Genomic DNA, 20,718 nt, shown 5'->3' with positions numbered 1-20,718 from the left:
CTGCTCTTTAGTTTCTTCATCTGTAAAGTGGGGATAGTAATAGACATACCTTATTAAGTTGCACAAGGTGAGGATTGAGTGAGTTAACACATGTATGGAACAGTGCCAAGGCAGCAGTAAGTGCTGTAGAATATAGAATAGTTAATAATACTATTACTGTCATGCTTCTTGGCAGGAAAACTATGACAAACCTAGACAGTGTATTAAAAAGCGAAGACATTACTTTGCTGACAAAAGTCCATAGAGTCAAAGCTATGGTTTTTCCAGTAGTCATGCATGGATGTGAGAGGTGGACAATAAGGAAGGCACAGTGCTGAAGAATCGATGCTTTCGAACTGTGGTGCTGGAGAAGACTCTTGAGAGTCCCTTGGACAGCAAAGAGATCAAACCAATCAATCTTAAGGGAAATCAACCCTGAATACTCATAGGAAGGACTGATGCTGAAGCTCAAGCTCCAATACTTTGGCTACCTGATGCGAAGAGCTGAGTCATTGGAAAAGACCCTGTTGCTGGGAAAGATTGAGGACAGGAGGAGAAGGGGATGACAGAGGATGAGATGGCTGGATGGCTTCACCAACTCAAAGGACATGAACTTGGGCAAACACCGGGAGATGGTGAAGGACAGGGAAGCCTGGCCTGCTGCAGTCCATGGGGTCCCAAAGAGTCAGACATGATTTGGTGATTGAATAATAATAACAACTGTCATGCCTCCTTCCTTGCGAGCTCCAGTGCACTGTGGGGAGGGAAAGTGTGAAGCCAGACTTGGAGAGAGATGCCTGACTGCCCAAGACTGTCTCCTCCAGCTCCAGGCTGCTTGGTGTTTTCATGGGGCCTTGGTTAGCCTGGTTGTTTAGCCTCAGTCCCTCCAATTCAAGTGGAGCCAACTTTCCCTAGGAAGACTGGGGCCAGGGGAGATGAAACCAGAGACCCTTTGCCATCCTGGCTCTTCTCCAGAAAGCTCAGGCTCCTGAGAAAAGGCAAAGTAGATACCCCACATTTTGTGGGACTCTGGGGATCCAGTAGAGGTTGAGAACGGTTGTGGTGATGCATTAGGGGTTTAGAAGGAGAGAGTTAATTCCAGGGAGGTTGAAAACAGAAGCAAAAAGCCTAGTCTGTGTGTTTCCAAATCTGGGCTCTTTGCTAACCAGGAAGCCCTTCCTCAGGGCTCACTGCCTTCCTGCTTCAGGTCCCAGGACAATTACCATGACACTGGGGGGTCTTCTCCAGCTCTCACCAACACACTGGGAGTTCCAGCAGCTTTGGGAGGAAGAAAAGAGTCTGTGTGCCCCCTGCCAAATCTGCATATGGCCAAAGGAGAGGAGGCCTGAGGGTCACTGATGTCTTATGGATCAGCTTGAGTTTGCCAGTGAGGTGAGCTTATGAAGGGACTGAAAACTGGCAAACCTGACACCTGCCTGGACCCTTGGTCACACCTTCAGGTCAGACACAATGTGGTGTAGAGAAGGGGTGTGAGTCACTCATCTCTGTCTCCAGAGGTCTCTGGGGATGAAGGCTTAAACCGGATGCAGTCATCTTGACCAGCTTCTCTGATCCTTGCTCTGGGAAGCCTTTTTGGCCCACTATCCTCTATGCTGTGCTGTGCTTAGTCACTCAGTCATATCCTACTCTTTGCGACCCCATGGATTGTAGCCCACCAGGCTTCTCTGTCCATGGGATTTTTTTCAGGCAAGAATACTGGAGTGGGTTGCCATTCCCTTCTCCAGGGGATCTTCCCAACCCAGGGTTCGAACCCAGGTCTCCCACACTGCAAGCAGATTCTTTACCATCTGAGCCACCAGGGAAGCCCCTGCCTTTTTTCTGGATGCCCCTGCGGGGAGTGATGGGCTTATTTCGGCAGTCTTCCTCACTGCACTCAGAGTCAAGCAGGCCTGACTGGGCGAGGGGAGGGAGGACTCTGGGAATCCCGATAATCATCTGGACATGGTCCACCACTCATCTCCATGGAGATGTCCTCCCATAGCCAAGGAGGTACCAGGAATGTCCTGCCTACCACCCTCATCCTTTGCCTCTCTGCTCAGGGTCACTGCCAGGGCCTGGACAGAAGCGGATGAAGGCAGAGAAGTGGGGTGGGGACTGGTTTAAGCAGGGAGGCAGGCTGCGGTCCCCATCTGAGGAAGCTCTTTCCCAGGAAAGGTAGCCTTTAGCAGGGGGATCCCCAGTTCCACATCAAGGATGGAGAAGGGAAATTGACCCTGGCCGGTGGACAAAGTCTCCCCTTGATTGGACTAAAGGTTGATAGCTTGAGCTCCCTTTGGCCCTAAGAGATGCGAGTGTGACCACATACACATGAGGGTGTGTCTGTCATAGTTGGTGACAGACTGGAGGGACATGTTCTTTTTTTTAGTTCCCTGACCGAGGATTGAACCTGCGCTCTCAGTAGTGAAAGCTCAGCATGCCACAAAGGCAGTGGATGGGCAGGGAATTCCAGGGGGGTGGGGTGTGTGTGTGGGCATATTCACACATGCACATTTACATGCTCACTCGCTCACTGACTAACAAACTGAGACACACTCACTTCACGTTCAATCCACCTATACTCATATATGCACTCTCAAACTCTGACGGTGACTCATCCACACTCAGGTGCTCAAACACGCCTAGATACACTCCTGTGCACCCAGCACATCCAAATGCAAGCTCTGACACACACCTTCACCCCATGACCTCACACACACATACACTTTCAGCCATGCATGCTTAAGCACACATCAACACACTCACTCACACTTGAATACACATTTACCCAGCTTGAATACCCTCCTGCTTGCAGGCTGCCAGAAGCTACACTGTGCACTGAGTCTGATGTGGGTGGTGCTGAGTGTAGAGATAAGGGGCAAAGAGGTGGACATCACGGAGGTCAGGGTGTGGGCTTGGGGGAGCCTTTAGGTGTTGAGGTCACAACCCGGACTTTCAGGGCAAGGGGTTAGGAAGCAGGAGCTTTAGAGCATGTGAATGAGAGTCTCAGTGGCTGGGCAGGGCACCCAGTAACTCCTGGCAAATACTTGCTGAAAGAGAGAACAGCAGGACAGACTAAAACTCCCCATTTCAAGCTGGTAGAGCTGCCTGTCTGTGTCACAGAGGTTTAGAATCTTGGGCAACCAGAGAGTCAGGGCCATCTCACCGTCTGAACTCAGTGGCTCCACATTCTCACTGCCATCCTGCAGAGCCAGAGGCTAAGTCTCAAATGCAGGTGGCTGCAGACATAGAGAACGGACTTACAGTTTCCCAGGGGGACGGGGGAGAGGAAGGGATGGAGTGGGAGTTTGGGGTTGGCAGATGCAAACTATTATATATATAGGATGATAAACAAAAAAGTCCTACTGCATCAGACAGGGAACTATATTCAATATCCTATGATAAACCATTATGGAAAATAATTTTTTTAAAAGCATTTGTATTTTCCTGGGGACTTCCCTGGTGGTCCAGCTGTTAAGAATCTGCCTTGCAATGTAGGGGATGTGGTTCGATCCCTGATCAGGGAGTTAAGATCCCACATGCCTCAGAGAATCTAAGCACACGTGCAGCAACTACTGAGTCTATGAGCTCCAGAGCCTGTGGGCCACAACTAGGGAGCTTGTGGGCCACAACCAGAGTCTGTGCGCCTCAAGGGAGGATCCTGCCTGACGCGAAGAAGATTGCATGTGCCACAACAGAGACCCGGTGCAAATAAAGAAATATTTTTAAAAGTTTTGTATTTCCCAGCTTTCAGACTGTGAGAAATAAATATTTATTGTTTAAGTAAGAAAATTAATGAATAAATAAACGCAGGTGACTTGCATGAAACTCCTGGGTCAGATAGTGCCAGTACAGACCTAGATCCCAGCCTCAGGGGATAAATTCTAAGCCCAGGGATACCCGACTGCAGAGAAGCCAACAATAAACTGCCTGGGAATGAATGGGAAGTGAGTAAATTCTGGCCTGTCCTGGGGATTTGGGCTCTAACCAGGAAACAGGGGGACCTGCTGAGGTCCTTTAAGGTATAGAAGGTCAAGGAGATATATAGAAACTCTGCAGAAAAGCTCCTAGAAAGGTCTCATGTGTAATGTAGTACCTCTGGTTTTTCTGCCAGAAGGGTTATATTTAATTTATTTATTTGTTTGCATATTATTTCATCAAATGTCTATTGAGGATTTTTTTCATGCCAGGTTGTGATAGGTACCAGGATTACTATAATGAATAAGATATATATGCAAGATCAGATAGGAAGTCTCTGGATGCACAAAAGAGGAAATCTAACTTGATCTGGTTTGAGCAACTGTGGTGATTCATTGGCTCTGAAAAATCAGAGGGAAACTTCAGGTGAGGCTTCATCCAGCACTCACATTCACTCTGCTTTTCCTCTCCTCTTTCCATGGTGTCAGCCTCATCCTAAGCCTGGGTTCTACTATGGTTTCAAAATACCTGGCAGGAGCAGGCTAGAGGGAGCATCTCTTTCATGGCAGTTCCAGCAAATATCCAGAGGCACACTCTGATTGGACCTGCTTGGTGTCATACCCAGCCCTGAGTCACAAGCATGGCTCAGCTGATTAGATCAGTTTAACTCACATATTCCATCTCTGGCCTCAAGAAAGATGTTGGCTCCATCTGAACAAAATGGATTCCCAAATGGAAACGAAGACTCTTAGGAAAAGGGAAACCAGGGCCTACTAAATAGTTCCTATCCTCATGGAACGTAAAGACTAATTAATGGAGGAGACTACACATATAATTGAACAGATGAAATTGGGATTTGGGACATTTTACCAGAACAAAGGGCTTCCCAGGTGGCGCTAGTGGTAAAGAACTCACCTGCCCATGCAGGAGACACAAGTTCAATCTCTGGTTCAGGAAGATCTCCTGAAGAAGGGCATGGCAACCCACTCCACTATTCTTGCCGGGAGAATCCCATGGACAGAGGAGCCTGGTAGGCTACAGTGCATAGGGTTGCAATGAGTTGGACATGATTGAAGTGACTTAGCATGCACATATACCAGAACAAAACACTTCTACAGGACTGGATGCATAATTTATGGGGCCTATTCTAAAAGGAAAATACAGGGCCCCTTATTAAAGAATTATTTAGAATTTCAAGACAGCAGCAGTATTAAATCAAATACAGGGGCCTTCTAAGGCCCGAGTCACCTGTCCAACTTAAAGACAGCCCAATTCCTCTCTATTGAAACCTGAAGGAGAGAAGGAATCAGCCAGATGGGGTATTCTGGGTAGAGGTAACAGCTTGTGCAAAACCCTGGAAGCAGGAGGTCAAGTTCCCTGGAAAAGTTGGAAGGAATTCAGTTGTGGCTGGAGCTTAGAGTGCCAGATGAGATTGGAAAGTGGGTGGAGCTGGGGTCGGGTAGGAGCCTGGTCATGACATATCTGGGAAACTGAAGCTTCCTAAGGCTATTGCTTAGTGGTCTCTGTAAGCCTATCCATCACCAAGTTAGGGGACAAGGAGGAGCCAGGTGGGTGCCAGACCCTGCCTTGGATGGAGTTCAGATGCACAGCAAACAGATCAGGAAAGTAAGGGAAGCATGATGAGAGGCCTGGGTGTCAAGAGGATCAGGCTGCTCAGAGACCCAAAGCAAGTTCCACCACCACCCTGCCTCAGTTACCCCTCAAAACCACAGAAGGTGTTGCATGAGATTATTTGGGTCCTAACTTCCTCTCTAGCTCTAGGATTCTGTGATTCTCTTCTAGGGTTCTTAACAGTCTTAGATGATGGAAGGAAGGCAGAAAGGAAGGGAGGGAGGGAAGGAGACAGGAAGGGAGGGAGGAAGGAAGGGGAGAAAGAAAGAGAAAGAAATCCCCTTTTTGTAGCAGATCTTTATGTTAGTAAAACACTGCTGAAGGCTTGGGGAGATGGAGGGAGTTTACTTTGCACAAATGCATGCAAGTTGGGTATCAGACATTCTTGTTCTTGGAAACCACATTGGCTCCTCCCCAGTGGTGATTTCTCACTGGCCCTTTATCCTACTTGGCAGCCTAGCCTCTGGCCACATCATGGGTTTCTTTCCCTTCTTACCTTCCCTCCTCACGTTCTCCCTCTAGATTGCTCACTGTACTCTAAATATTTTTGGTATTCAGCTGAGCAAAAAGTCACTAGCATAGATTCTGCACTTTGCTTTAATGGAACTCACTCTCCTTGGGTTTTAAAAAGTAGTCTGCCCTCCTCCATTAAGGGTGTTCCCAGGTGGCGCTAGTTAGTGGTAAAAGAACAAGTCTGCCAGTGCAGGAGACATAAGAGATGCAGGTTCAATCCCTGGGTTGGGAAAATCCCCTAGAGGAAGGCATGGCAACCCACTCCAGTATTCTTGCCTGGAGAATCCCATGGACAGAGGAGTCTGTCGGGCTATAGTCTTTGGGGTTGCAAAGAGTCAGACACCACTGAAGTGACTTAGCACACATGTTCCTCCATTAAAAGGGAACAGAGCTCTCTCTCCATTGTGACTGCCATTTACTTGTCTGTCCTTGAGACTCAGCATCATGGAGACAGGAAACACAGGTTTTGTTGTAAAAGCTAGCCCCTCATTTGTTGCAAGAGGCTCCATAAATATTTGCAGGATGAATGAATGGGATTATCCAGACCTCCCCTTGCAGGCCATGTTCTTTTCTCTCTCCTTCCAGGGAATGGTTATGACAAAGTATTAGAAGAGTCAGCTGTGGGAAAAACCGGTAGAAGCAACAAATCCTTGGCTACGACAGTTCTGGCAAAAGTTGCATTCTCCAAGGAGAGGGAGGCTGGGGATTCTTGGTGGGTCTCAGATGGGGCTGGATGTGTACCCAGGAAGGAGGAGGCAGCAATGACACAGAGGTTACTTGATAAGTCTGGGCATAGCCAAGAAGGGCGCCCAGCCAGCCCCAGGAGCTTTGGCTGTACCCAGAGATCTTATCTGAGTCTGACTGATGGATCGGTACTGACTCATGGGACCTGCAACCTAGGAAAGAGTTCTGATGTTGAAACAGGTCCAGAGAAGCAGGCAGGGTGGGTATTTGTAGTTTGCCATCAGCACAGACATCACCAGCCACACTTCCTGTTATGCCTGGGTCACCTTTATGGTTATCACTCATCTCCCACCCTGTCATTTACTTGCCACCCTCCTCACACCCCTGCATCCCAACTACTACTGCCCTTTCTTAACCATGCTGTCACTTGACCCAGTTCCTGTCACCTCTGAGTCATCGGGACTGTCACCTCCTTTCCCCAATCCCCTGTTAATTCACCAGCACTATCCATTTCTGTCTGCCCCCGTCACGAACATCGCCATCCTCCTGTCTCACGCCCCTCATCTAAGTCTCAAAATGGGCTTTCCCCTCTGCTGTAGACCCTCTCATCATACGCCCACTCTGAGCTTTTGCCCCTGCCTTTCTGGCCTCTGGTCTCCTCTGGGCTTCTGTATCTGGAATTGCCAAGCTCCTTACCTTTGCTCCCTGCTTTAGCCATGGGAGCTTCATTTCACTGTGTGTCTGGACCCTGGGGCCAGGTGCTTATTCCCAGAGTACTAGGCAGAGGCTGTGCCAGGAAGCCATGAGTCTTCTCTGTCTGCACCTATGCCACTTGGCAGTTCCTTCCACTCAGCCTACGCCTAAAATTTCCATGTATTAAATTGACTATTGTGAATTCCCTGGCAGTCCAGTGGTTAGGACTTGGCGCTTTCACTGCCATGGGCCTGAGTTGAATCCTTGGTTGGGGAGCTAAGATCTCACAAGCCACATGGAGTGTCCAAAAATAAAAAAACTAACTAGACTATTTCCCTTTTTGAATTCCTTGATGTTCTATACCTCAGACTATTACCTAACCCCCATGATACACTATAGTGCCCCAGTACTTTGATGTGTAATACTTGTGATCAACTACTTCTTCGTATAATCATTTGTGTATCAGATAGTCTTGCCCACCAGACAGGACGTCCTGGAAGGGTGGTAGCTGTGTTTGTCTTGGTCATTGCCAGGTCCTCAAAGTCCAGTACTATGACTGGCTTCTTGTAGGGACACAATGAATGTCTGCTGACTGAATAAATACTATTTATTGAGCACTTAGCTACAGGCACTGTGCTAAGTATGTACATATCCATGAACTTGTTCATTCCCTGTTGTATGTTTGGTGTCCCTTTTAATTTTGTTTACTTTTGAGCACTTCAAGAGCTTTTTAGCTGATTTGGCACAAGTGCTTCTGACAAAGTTCAAGCAGAGAAGCACATTTCCTGTTACTCATCAGAAAGTGAGGACACAGAGAAAGTCAGTTACTCCCAGGGCAAGGGATAACACTGTTGTAATTAGGGCAAAGAAAACCGCAGCTTGTAATGTCACCTCTTGATTTCATCTTTCTGCTCTCCAAAGAAGGTGGAAGAAGCAAGGGACTGATGGGAGGAGGGTACCACAAGAAGATCACTTCTGATCTCTGGAGAGCAAAAATTAGATCCTCTCCTCACATCAGAAACTAGTGGTTTTTGAGGGAATTCCCTGGTGGTCCAGTGGTTACAATGCAAGAGCTTTGCTGGTAGCTCAGTCAGTAAAGAATCTGCCTGCAGTGCGAGAGACCTGGATTTGATCCCTGGGTTGGAAAGATCCCTGGAGAAGGAAATGGCAATCCACTCCAGTACTCTTGCCTAGAAAATCCCATGGACAGAGAAGCTTGACCGGCTACAGTCCATGGGGTTGAAAGAGTTGGACACGGCTTAGCGACCAAACCACCACGGGGAAATAAGATCCTGCAGGCTGTGTGACCTGGCCAATAAAACAAAATAAAAACAAAATTAAAAGAAAAAAACGAAGGTTTTGAGAGGTAAATATACAAAGAGTTAAAGTAAACTTGGATGTTTTTCATATTATTTGTCCCTGTTAGTTCATTTTTGGGAATTTATCCTTGGGAAAATAATTGAAGATGTAGACAAAGCCTTTGCCCCCAAATCTTCACTGCAATGTTATTTTTACTGTTGAAACATTGAAATACAAATATATATGTACCAATGAAAAAAAAGAAATGTACAATTTAAAAAGCTGAAAACAAACTGAACACCCAATGATAGAGAATAGATTAAATAAAGTATGGTTTGCCTCTTTGTTATTAAAATCATGGTTCTGAAGAGTTGATAATTATTCTATAATCATGGCATTAGGTGAAAAAGGCTTTCTACAAATAGATGTGTACAGAATTGTTTTCAGTTTCTGTCAACAGATTACTTAGAACAATTAAAGAATCAATAGGTATTTGTTGATTCTGAATTGTGAGAATTAATTTTTATGATGGAAATTATTACTACTTTTATAATAAAAGCTCTATGTTTGTAAAATAAAACAACAACAGAAAGGCAAAAATAATGTTTTATGTGAATGTGTATTTTACAATCTTAGATTTTTATTATTTTTTAATATTTATTTATTTGGCTGTACCAGGTCATAGTTGCAGCGTGTAGGATATTCTCTTCATTGTAGCGTGCAGGCTCTTTAGTTTTGGCATGCAGGATCTAGTTCCCTGACCAGGGATTGAACTCAGGCCCCTTGTATTGGGAGTACAGAGTCTTAGCCACTGGACCACCAGAGAAGTCCCTAGATTACTTTTCTTTTTCCTTACATTTTCTTTATTTTTTCCTTACATTATTTTTTCATTCACTAGATTGTAAATTCTATGAGGCCAGGCTCTTCTTCTTCTTGTCTATCTCTCAGCATCAGGCCTGAATGAAAGAATGATGAATAAAGTGTGAGTTAATGAGTTTCTTTTGCATCATCTCTCAATGTAATGGAGTCAATCAATATGGAGTCAGATTTGTTCTTCCCTATTACAGTTCCCCACTGTCAATGTCCATTCCTCATCCTTGTGGGAAAGGGGTGGCAACCGCTCTGGCTATTTCCTGCTGAACAGAGGCACTGATGGGATGATTGTGGAATGGAATTGATCAGCTTGGGACTGGAAGTATTCCTGAGTCTCTAGTTGGGCATACATGGCTTTTCTTTTTGTGGTTCCCAACACTTAGATAAATACTCGAATACCCACATAAATTCCAGGATGTTCTGCCTTATGCTAGCTTTATACCCTGCCAAAATTTTATAGAAAGCGGGGGGCTATTTTCTTCTTTGGTCCTTTTCAAAAAGTGGCTGTCACCAGTATAGTGAAACTAAGGAGAAGAGCAAAAGTCATCATTACTTATTTGGTAAGAGGCTTGGCTCAAAACAGCAATTTATGATCACAAAATCAAGTCTATTTTTCTTTGCTCCATCCATTTTCTAGAGGAGTAAGTTTTACTTGGGTGTGGTGAATCCCTGTCTTATCCCAGCTAATTTAATAAAGGAGTGAATGTTCATCAGGGCCTCGTATCGTTCTGTCCACTTAGCAGCAAGCTGATGTTTGTGCTAAGTCACTTCAGTAGTATCCAACTCTTTGTGACCTCATGGACTATAGCCCACTAAGTTCGTCTGTCCAAGGGATGCTCCAGGCAAGAATATTGGAGTGGGTTGCCATGCCCTTCCCCAGGATGTTCAGGTCCTTGTTTTCTCCAGGTTTTGAGGAGACTATCCCTGGGTTGGAAGGGATGTAGCACCACCTTAGTTGGGCAGACAAACCTATAGGAAACAAAGTCACAGGCAGAAGTTAGTATAGTCCCTAGTGTCTTAACATAGCTGGCTACTGCTAAGTCCTTTAAAAGACATTCACAGACCCCTGCCTGAGTAGACATTCCAGAATGGCCTACCATACAATATTTCAAGAAGGATTAATTTAAGTTTGCTTCTTGGAGCTACTCTAATACATAACAGGGCAACTGGCAAGGGCTTATCCAAGTTAAATTAGTCTCCTGACATATTACAGCAATGCTCTTTTTAGTGTAAACATAGTCGAAACACAGGATCTAGCCTCTTCACTGTTACCCAAGTGAAATGAAAACTTCTGTGCACACAAAATTTGTAACTTGTGATTTTATTCCCAAACCTAGGAAACAATTCAGATCAACTAGGGAACAGATAAATATACCATGAAATTTAACTCAGCAATAAATCACTGATAGGCACAATGACATGGATAAATCTATTACTACGCCAAGTGAGAAAGGCTACACATTGTTTAATTCCATTTATAAGACATTTTGGAAAAGGCAAAACTATAGAGAAGGAAAACAGATTAGTAGTTACCTGGGGCTAGAGGTAGTTACCGAGAAGGCAATGGCAACCCACTCCAGTACTCTTGCCTGGAAAATCCCATGGGTGGAGGAGCCTGGTGGGCTGCAGTCCATGGGGTTGCCAAGAGTTGGACACGACTGAGCGACTTCACTTTCACTTTCCACTTTCATGCATTGGAGAAGGAAATGGCAACCCACTCCAGTGTTCTTGCCTGGAGAATCCCAAGGACAGGGGAGCCTGGTGGGCTGCCGTCTATGGGGTCGCACAGAGTCGGACACGACTGAAGCGACTTAGCAGTAGCAGAGGTAGTTAAAATTTGATAAAGGAAATAACACAAATCAACAGGAAAGGGAAAATGATGTCAATAAATGATGCTGGCAAAACAAGCTTTTCTTCTTTTTTTCCCACACCGCACATCTTGTGGGATCTTTGTTTCCCAATCAGGGATTGAACACAAGCCCTTGGCAGTGAAAGCACAGAGTCCTAACCACTGGACAGCCAGGGAATTACCACAGTGAGCTATTTGAGGAGATTAAAACAGTCCATTTTGCTTTTGTCTATGCCTTTACATCAGATGGTCAAAGAGGTAAGCAAACCACAAAGAAACAATACAAGTTTGGTCATCTACCAAGCCCCAGTGCTGGGAATTGAGTATAGGAACCAGAGGCAGCAGAAGGGGTGGATATCTGGGCATAGTGGCTGGAGTGGCTAAGATAGTAACAAATCCTCACTCTCATCTCAATCCTTTTTTAATTTTAATAATTGAATAGTTTTTTGGGGGGAGGTATCATTTTGCACAGTTTGTGGGATCTTAGTTCCCTGATCAGGGTTTAAACCTGGACCCCTACCCCGGAATTCTCTTAACCACAGAATAGTTCTATTTGCAAGATTGTATAGAGCCATTCAAATGCCACCATTCCTCCGTGTTTTATTGTAAAATGATTGATCCTCTCTAACCATTAAAAGAATGCCTTTTTTGCCTTGGTATCAACCAACCAGGCTGAATTCTGGGCTGGACGTTTTGGTGATTTGGGGAACCAAGCATAACCTTTCTTTTCTCCCTGGGAATGTCCCACTTTTGGACAAGAGCACAGATGGTTGTTTTTGCTGTTGTTCTTTTCCATTCCTTTCCTCCATTTGATATCGTGAAAGTTTTCAACATCACTAAACTGATTTGGCTATAAATGGAGAAACAGTACCAAAGCAGAATGAAATTAAAAACCCAAAGGACAAAAGAAAGCCCTAAATAAACTCTCAAGTTTGCACTTGTGGTTTTACCTATCAACCCAACCCCTTGCAATGTGACTCCTTAGAGAGCTGTTGGATCCAGATCAGTGACATGGGAGACTGCAAAGAACATAATTAACACAGCAAGGGTGACAGTACATGGTACGCAGGGGCCCAAGATAATCCTGCATAAATGCGGAGCTCCTAATAGGGACTGTGACCACGCGTTATTCATCTTCCTCTGAGTCATAGGTTGGGTTCATAGCTGAAATCAAACCACTTATCCACAATGCACCCCAGAGGACTTTCTTTAGGGATAGATGAAACATTCCCCATCTTGTAAAGATGGAAATGCAAGACGAAACACAAATGGTGCCCACAAACGCTAGCATCTAAAGAAACAAAAGGTGTGCGTGCTAAGTCGCTTCAGTCACGTCTGACTCTGTGCAACCCTATGGACTATAGCCTGCTGGGCTCCTCTGTTCGTCGAATTCTCCAGTCAGGAATACTGGAGTGGGTTGCCATGCCCTCCATCAGGGGATCTTTCCTACTCAGGGATTGAACCCGTGTCTTTTATGTCTCCTGCATTGGCAGGGGGGTTCTTTACTACTAGCACCATCTGGGAAGCCCCAAAAAGAAAAATAGGAACTGGTCCACAAATATGGTAAATGTCCAGCAATTATTTCCTCTCTCCGACAGAGTACTCCAGTCAAATACAAACAGGCTGGCTAATTTCTGAGGAAAAAGCCCCGAACAGAGAGGAATAAAGTTTCTAGCTGTAAACAGCAGAGTAATTTACCCTACTGTCTGGAGCCCTTCCCTGTTCCAACTGTCAGGCACTGGGGCAGTTACAGCTGCTTCAGAGAATTCTGAAGGGAAAATCCCCAGGGCAAGTGATCCCAGTAGCTGTTGAGCCTTACTTGAAAATTCCCCTAGGTTCCTGTTCAACTTTGCCAAAATTTGTTACCGATTCCAAGGCTGTACTATTCGCCACACGACAGGCCAATCAATCGAGAGACAAGTAGCAACTTTATTCGGAAAGCCAGCAGACAGAGAAGATGGTGGACTAGCGTCCCAAAGAACCACCTTGCCTGGGATTGGATGCTAGTTTCTTTCATAGGGCAAAAAGGAGGAGTGTGAGCCAGGAATCAAACCCGCATCTCCTGCATTGGCAGGTGGATTCTTCACCCCTGAGCCACCAGGGAAGCCCATCCGGTCCCACCACTTCATGGGAAATAGATGGGGAAACAGTGGAAACAGTGTCAGACTTTATTTTTCTGGGCTCCAAAATCACTACAGATGGTGACTGCAGCCATGAAATTAAAAGACGCTTACTCCTTGGAAGGAAAGTTATGACCAACCTAGATAGCATATTCAAAAACAGAGACATTACTTTGCCAACAAAGGTTCGTCTAGTCAAGGCTATGGTTTTTCCTATGGTCATGTATGGATGTGAGAGTTGGACTGTGAAGAAGGCTGAGCGCTGAAGAATTGATGCTTTTGAACTGTGGTGTTGGAGAAGACTCTTGAGAGTCCCTTGGACTGCAAGGAGATCCAACCAGTCCATTCTGAAGGAGATCAGTCCTGGGATTTCTTTGGAAGGAATGATGCTAAAGCTGAAACTCCAGTACTTTGGCCACCTCATGCGAAGAGTTGACTCATTGGAAAAGACTCTGATGCTGGGAGGGATTGGGGGCAGGAGGAGAAGGGGACGACAGAGGATGAGATGGCTGGATGGCATCACTGACTTGATGAAGGTGAGTCTGAATGAACTCCGGGAGTTGGTGATGGACAGGGAGGCCTGGTGTGCTGCGGTTCATGGGGTCGCAAAGAGTCGGACACGACTGAGCGGCTGATCTGATCTGATCTGATTCAGAATACAAATGTAATACATGTAATAAAATGTAAATAAAATAAAATGTAATAAAATTATATTTTATTTAATGTAAAATAAACAGATCCCATATGGAGTCAGATTTGTTCTTCCCTGCTACATCACTAATTTTCACTTTAATTCACTTTAATTCTTCAGAGTAACCCCTCCTTACACAAAAAGAGTGTTTGGGGTGGGGGTTGCCTTGATCAACAAAACCAAAAAACCTTCACACGTGTGATGGCACTTTTAAGAAGACATGTGATGCTACAGGGCAACTAAGCCCACATGTCTCAACTACTGAAGTCCTCATGCCCTAGATTCTGTGCTCCACAGCAAGAGAAGCCATTGCAACAAGAAGTCCGCACAACGCAACTAGAGATTAGCCCCAACTTGCCACAATTAGAGAAAGACTGAGCATAGCAAAGACCTAGTATAGCCAAAAAAAGAAAAAAAGCAACGTGAATTTGAGAAACTCTTATCAGAAACATGAAAATAAGACTTGATGATACACTGAGCCTATGCCTCCTCTTTTGTTCCCATCTCAGAGAGGCGCTCCACCCCCACCAGAAACGTGAAAGTCATTCCACACTTCAGGCTCCTACACCCTCAGAGTCAGTCTTTCACAAGCCGGATCACTTTTTCTGTCCCTAATGCTACTCCCTTTGTTCCAACCACCACCGTCTCCTGCCTTCACTACTGTGTGGTTGCTCAGTGGCTCAGTTCACTACTGCAGCTGCCTCCTAACCAGTTTCTCTGCTTCCCACCTCAAATTCATGCCTTCTGAGCTCTAGTCATGCTCAACTTTCTAATACACTACGCTAAGCATGCCACTCTCCTGTTTAAGGCCCTTCGGTGGCTCCCATCACTCTCAGGAACAAGTAGAAAGCAGTTCACAGTCTAGCTCAGACTCACCTCTCTAGCACCATCATACTCCCCCCTGCTACTCCAGTTGCACAGAGTTTTGCTCTTAGCATTTCCCCATGCTCCCTCTGGTCCTTTGCATGAGTTGTCTCTTCTCCAGGGGAAATAATGCTTTTTCTGGTCCACACTCCTTTGCCTGGCTAACTAACTCTTTCTCATGTCTCAGTTGTTAAAGTGAATGTCCCTTCCTCCAGGAAGGCTTTCCTGGTGCTATCCTCCCCCCAGCTTGATTAGGCGCCCCTTCTCTCAACCCCGATAGGCTTTCGTACTTATTACCTCTGATATCTGCATTGTCACTTCTTGTTTGCCCATCAGCTTCCCTACAAGTCTTGTAAGCTCTCCGGCTCTGGGCCATGATTTGTCTTCCATGGCAGGTCCAATACCCCAAAACTGGTAGGCCTTCCATGGCTGTTGAATGAATGAGTAATGAATAATGAATGAATCAAGTATCCTTGAAGGAGTGGATTTTTTTAAAAATGTATTAATTACTTGGCTGCATAAGGCTTCCCTTGTGGCTCAGCTGGTACAGAATCTGCCTGAAATGGGGGAGACCTGGGTTGGGAAGATCCCCTGGAGAAGGGAACGGTTACCCACTCTAGTATTTGGCCTGGAGAATACCATGGACTGTATAGTCCATGGGGTTGCAAAGAGTTGGACACGACTTTGTCACATGCGAGTGACTTTCACTTCACATCAGATCTTAGTTGCAGTACTTAGGGTCTTCATTACTCATGTGGGATCTTTCGTTGCAGCCCACGGACTTGCTAGTTGTGGCGTAGGTGCTTGGTAGCAGTGACCTGCTGGCTCCAGAGCACTTGGGTTTTAATGGTTGCAGCCCTCAGGCTTAGTTGCTCTGAGGCATGTGGAATCTTAGTTCCCTGACCAGGGATCGAACTCATGTGTCCTGCATTGCAAGACCAATCCTTAACCACTGGACCACTGGGAAAGTCCCAGGAACTGATTAATACTTTTTAAGATGCTTAGAAGTTGACATTCAGAAAAAAAAGTTGCCCATGAAGGATCCATAAATTCTCCAAAGGGGATGAAATTGTCTTATGATTTAAGAAATAATGCGAATTTGATAGGCAAGAATTTGGGAGTGAATGTGTAGTTAGAAACAGTGGTGTACTGGGTGGAGGGGCAGGCGGGGATTGGGAGCGATCTACTGGTTCCAAATAGGAAAAGGAGTACGTCAAGGCTGTATATTGTCACCCTGCTTATTTAACTTATATGCAGAGTACATCATGAGAAACGCTGGACTGGAAGAAACACAAACTAGAATCAAGATTGCTGGGAGAAATATCAATAATCTCAGATATGCAGATGACACCACCCTTATGGCAGAAAGTGAAGAGGAACTAAAAAGCCTCTTGATGAAAGTGAAAGAAAAGAGTGAAAAAGTTGGCTTAAAGCTCAACATTCAGAAAATGAAGATCATGACATCCAGTCCCATCACTTCATGGGAAATAGACAGGAAAACAGTGGAAACAGTGTCAGACTTTATTTTTCTGGGCTCCAAAATCACTGCAGATGCTGACTGCAGCCATGAAATTAAAAGACGCTTACTCCTTGGAAGGAAAGTTATGACCAACCTAGATAACATATTCAAAAGCAGAGACATTACTTTGCCAACAAAGGTTCGTCTAGTCAAGGCTATGGTTTTTCCTGTGGTCATGTATGGATGTGAGAGTTGGACTGTGAAGAAGGCTGAGCACCAAAGAATTGATGCTTTTGAACTGTGGTGTTGGAGAAGACTCTTGAGAGTCCCTTGGACTGCAAGGAGATCCAACCAGTCCATTCTGAAGGAGATCAGTCCTGGGATTTCTTTGGAAGGAATGATGCTAAAGCTGAAACTCCAATATTTTGGCCACCTCATGCGAAGAGTTGACTCATTGGAAAAGACTCTGATGCTGGGAGGGATTGGGGGCAGGAGGAGAAGGGGACGACAGAGGATGAGATGGCTGGATGGCATCACTGACTCGATGGACGTGAGTCTGAGTGAACTCCGGAAGTTGGTGATGGACAGGGAGGCCTGGTGTGCTGCGATTCATGGGGTCGCAAAGAGTCGGACACTACTGAGCGACTGAACTGAACTGAACTGATCCCTTCTGTGGTGTTGGAGAAGACTCTTGAGAGTCCCTTGGACTGCAAGGAGATCCAACCAGTCCATTCTAAAGGAGATCAGCCCTGGGTGTTCTTTGGAAGGAGTGATGCTAAAGCTGAAACTCCAGTACTTTGGCCACCTCATGCGAAGAGTTGATTCATTGGAAAAGACTCTGATGCTGGGAGGGATTGGGGGCAGGAGGAGAAGGGGACGACAGAGGATGAGATGGCTGGATGGCATCACTGACTCGATGGACGTGAGTCTGAGTGAACTCCGGGAGTTGGTGATGGACAGGGAGGCCTGGCGTGCTGTGATTCATGGGGTCGCAAAGAGTCGAACATGACTGAGTGACTGATCTGATCTGATCTGATCTCTTCTGTTGTTTAGTTGCTAAGTTATGTCCAGCTCTTTTCGATCCCATGGACTGCAGCACATCAGGCTTCCCTGTCCTTCACTGTCTCCTGGAGTTTTCTCAAACTTATGTCCATTGAGTCTGTGATGCCATCCAACCACCTCATCCTCTGTCACTGCCTTCTCCTTCTGCCTTCAGTCTTTATCAGCATCAGGGTCTTTTCCAATGAGTTGGCTCTTTGCATCAGGTGGCCAAAGTATTGGAGCTTCAACTTCAGCATCAGCAGTATTTTATTACTGACATTGTTTAGAATAGTTGCTGCTGCTCATAATAAGAAGCATACTGACTTTTAGTCAGTTTGATTGCTTTTCAGTTCTCAGTGGATCATGCACCCCCACTATTGTTTGTCCCCAGGGAGTGCTGCTCCCACCCCACCCCCAAGTAGTATGCCACTGGTAAGAACCCTGATTACTGAGTAAACTGGTTTATTTTCCTCCCCTCCACAGTGAACTGGGAGTGATGTCAAAGGTATCCAACTTATCAAAACTCTACAGGGCAAGGTGGTCCTCTGCCAGGGTTGACTCTGGCCTGTGACTCCTCTGTCACCCCCAGCTTCTTCGGGGAAGCCCTCTGAGTCTCCTGGCTAGTGGTTGTCCATGGCAGGGAGGCCCTTCCTATGCATAGGATCCAGCCCTGAATCTTGTCTCGTCCCTGTCACTAGCCAGCCTACCCTGAGGCCTTGTGCTGGCTCTCAAGGTCCACACTGTCAAGCCCCTCTGGGGGGCCTCACTTTGCTCACTCATAAAACTGGGGCATTTGATGACCTGTTCCTCTCACTGATCTGAGTGAAGTATTCTACTACAGGAGACTGGCTAGGTTGGGTGTATTGGCCAACAGGACAGAAGACAAGTCTGGACAGGTGGACAGAGGAGCCTGGGCCCCAGGATGGGGTGTGTGTTCAGGTGTCACAGATCGGGGTGGGAAGGGGTGGATCCCAGGCAAAGGTTGAAGATGGGAGAGGTGGCTCCAGCAGGTCAGCTGACCCTGCTTGGTGACAGCCTTCAGGAACTGCAGAGACACTTGTTGGGCTGGGCTAGGTCCTGGCTCTGCCCTGGAGTTGGGGAGGGGATGGGGATGGAGATCAGCCCCTTGGGTGAGGTCACTTCTAGGGTGGGAGCCAAGGTCCCTTTCTGGGAAAGATAGGTGGTGTCATGAAAGCAAAAGGGATTTAGGTGCGACTATAGGAGGGGCAGGTGATGGTGGATCAAGGAGGATGAAATGTCTCTACTTGGGCTGCTTCCCAGGAGGGTGGGGAAAATTCCTCCCGCCCAGCCCTGCCAGGAGAGCACTGTCTTGTTAGAAGGCAGGGGAGCTAGACAGGATGACCTGGGAAACAAGGTAGCTTGCAGCTCAGAGCCAGGACTTGGGGCACTCGAAGTTGAAGAGGAAACCCTGGGACACCTCAGGCTTGGTTCAGATGCCTGCGAGGCCTGGACCTTGGCTGTTCCTCTGTGAAATGTGGACAATCTCCTTGGTACTTGCCTACCAAAGACAAAGCATCCGCTGACTTGGTCACCAAAGATCAGAGAGTCTTTCTTATAAATTCCTTCTCAAGTTTTGGGGAGCTGAGAGAAAACTCAGTTGAAATTTGGGCTGAGTGAGATGGAGAATGGGGAGACTGGACCCACTGGGGCAGAGGAATGCTTTAGAATACAAGTAGCCTGATGAGATATCCCAACCCCAAAGCCCCCACAACAACTAGGCACCATTCTAATCCTGCCTTCCCAGACATTCTGAACCCCGGACTATTTCTTTGTTCCAGGGTTCTTCCCCAAGGCTCCCCAGCCCCTCACTGCTCCATTCCATGAATATTTATCCAGCACCTGTTATTTGCCAGGTATTTTCTAAGCCCTTGGAATTTGGAGGTGAATGAGATTGTTGGTCCTTGTCCTCATTTTCCCCTCAGGGTAAAACAGCAGGAAACTAAGTGAGGTAGTTTAGGATTTACTGGCTATGGGAGAGAGCCCAGACGGCTATGGGGACTCAGAGAAGGCACATATCGAGCCCGGGGGCAGTTATGGCCAAGGTATCAGGGACCCTGAGTCTGGAAGGGTCAGTGGGCGTTTGCCAGGGAGGCTGTGGTGTGGGGGACAGCAGAGGTGGAGGTGAAGGTTCTGGAGCCACTTCAGCAGGCTCACAAGAGCCAGTTGTTACATTGTCAGGAATTTGGCAAGCCCCTTGTTAAACACAGCCATTATTGAAAATTAAATTATATAAATGTGTAATCACAGAAATTATTTTTAAAACAAAGGTAATAACTAATCAAACTCATTACTTCCTAATTGTTAAGTAGGTAGAATAGGGAAAAGGAGTCCAAAAAGGCGGTGGCTAAAAGACAAGGAAGGGAAAAGCCCGAGAAAATAGAACAAAAGAAGGTCCGAGGACCGGAGTGAGGACCTCAGGTAAAACAAACAACACTCCTGGCTGGCCCAATTTACATAGGATAGGCCCAGGGAGAGATAAACATAAAAATAGAGAAGCCAAAGCTAGCTCTCTCTCTCTCCCGCGCTGGGGCGCTCTTCTCCGTGTCTTTGGATCAACGTGCCCTCACGCCTCGAAGATGGATTTCCCTGCTATCTTCTAAATAAAATGGAGCTGTAACACTGAGCTGTAACACTGATTTGTCTAAGAGCTATAACATGGTCCTTTTGATACCTGAGAACTATAACACAGTCTATCCAAGACCCGAGAGCTGTGACATGCCGAGGGGGCTCTAATGTCCGTCACTCCAAATCTTTGTTGTGACGAGACAAAGAGCCGAGGAACATACACTCGCATGACACTAATCATTATTACATCTTACTTTTTTTTTCCTTCTTCTTCTTTTTAACCTGCGCTGGGTCTCCATTGCCATGCAAGGGCTTCTCTCAGGTTGCGGGGAGTGGGGTCTACTCTCCAGTTGCAGTGCTCAGGCTTTTCATTGCAGTGGCTTCTCATGTCGCAGAACATGGGCTCCAGGGTGCATGGATTAGTTGTGGTACATGGGCTCTAGAGCACAGGCTCAGTAGTTTAGTTGCCCTGTGGCATGTGGGATTTTCCAGGACCAGGAATCTCTGTTCCTGCTTTGGT

Source organism: Bubalus bubalis, chromosome 3 (genome assembly GCF_019923935.1).
Source record: "Bubalus bubalis isolate 160015118507 breed Murrah chromosome 3, NDDB_SH_1, whole genome shotgun sequence".
NCBI classification, from domain to species: Eukaryota; Metazoa; Chordata; class Mammalia; order Artiodactyla; family Bovidae; genus Bubalus; species Bubalus bubalis.
Note: the sequence above shows the minus strand (reverse complement) of the source record.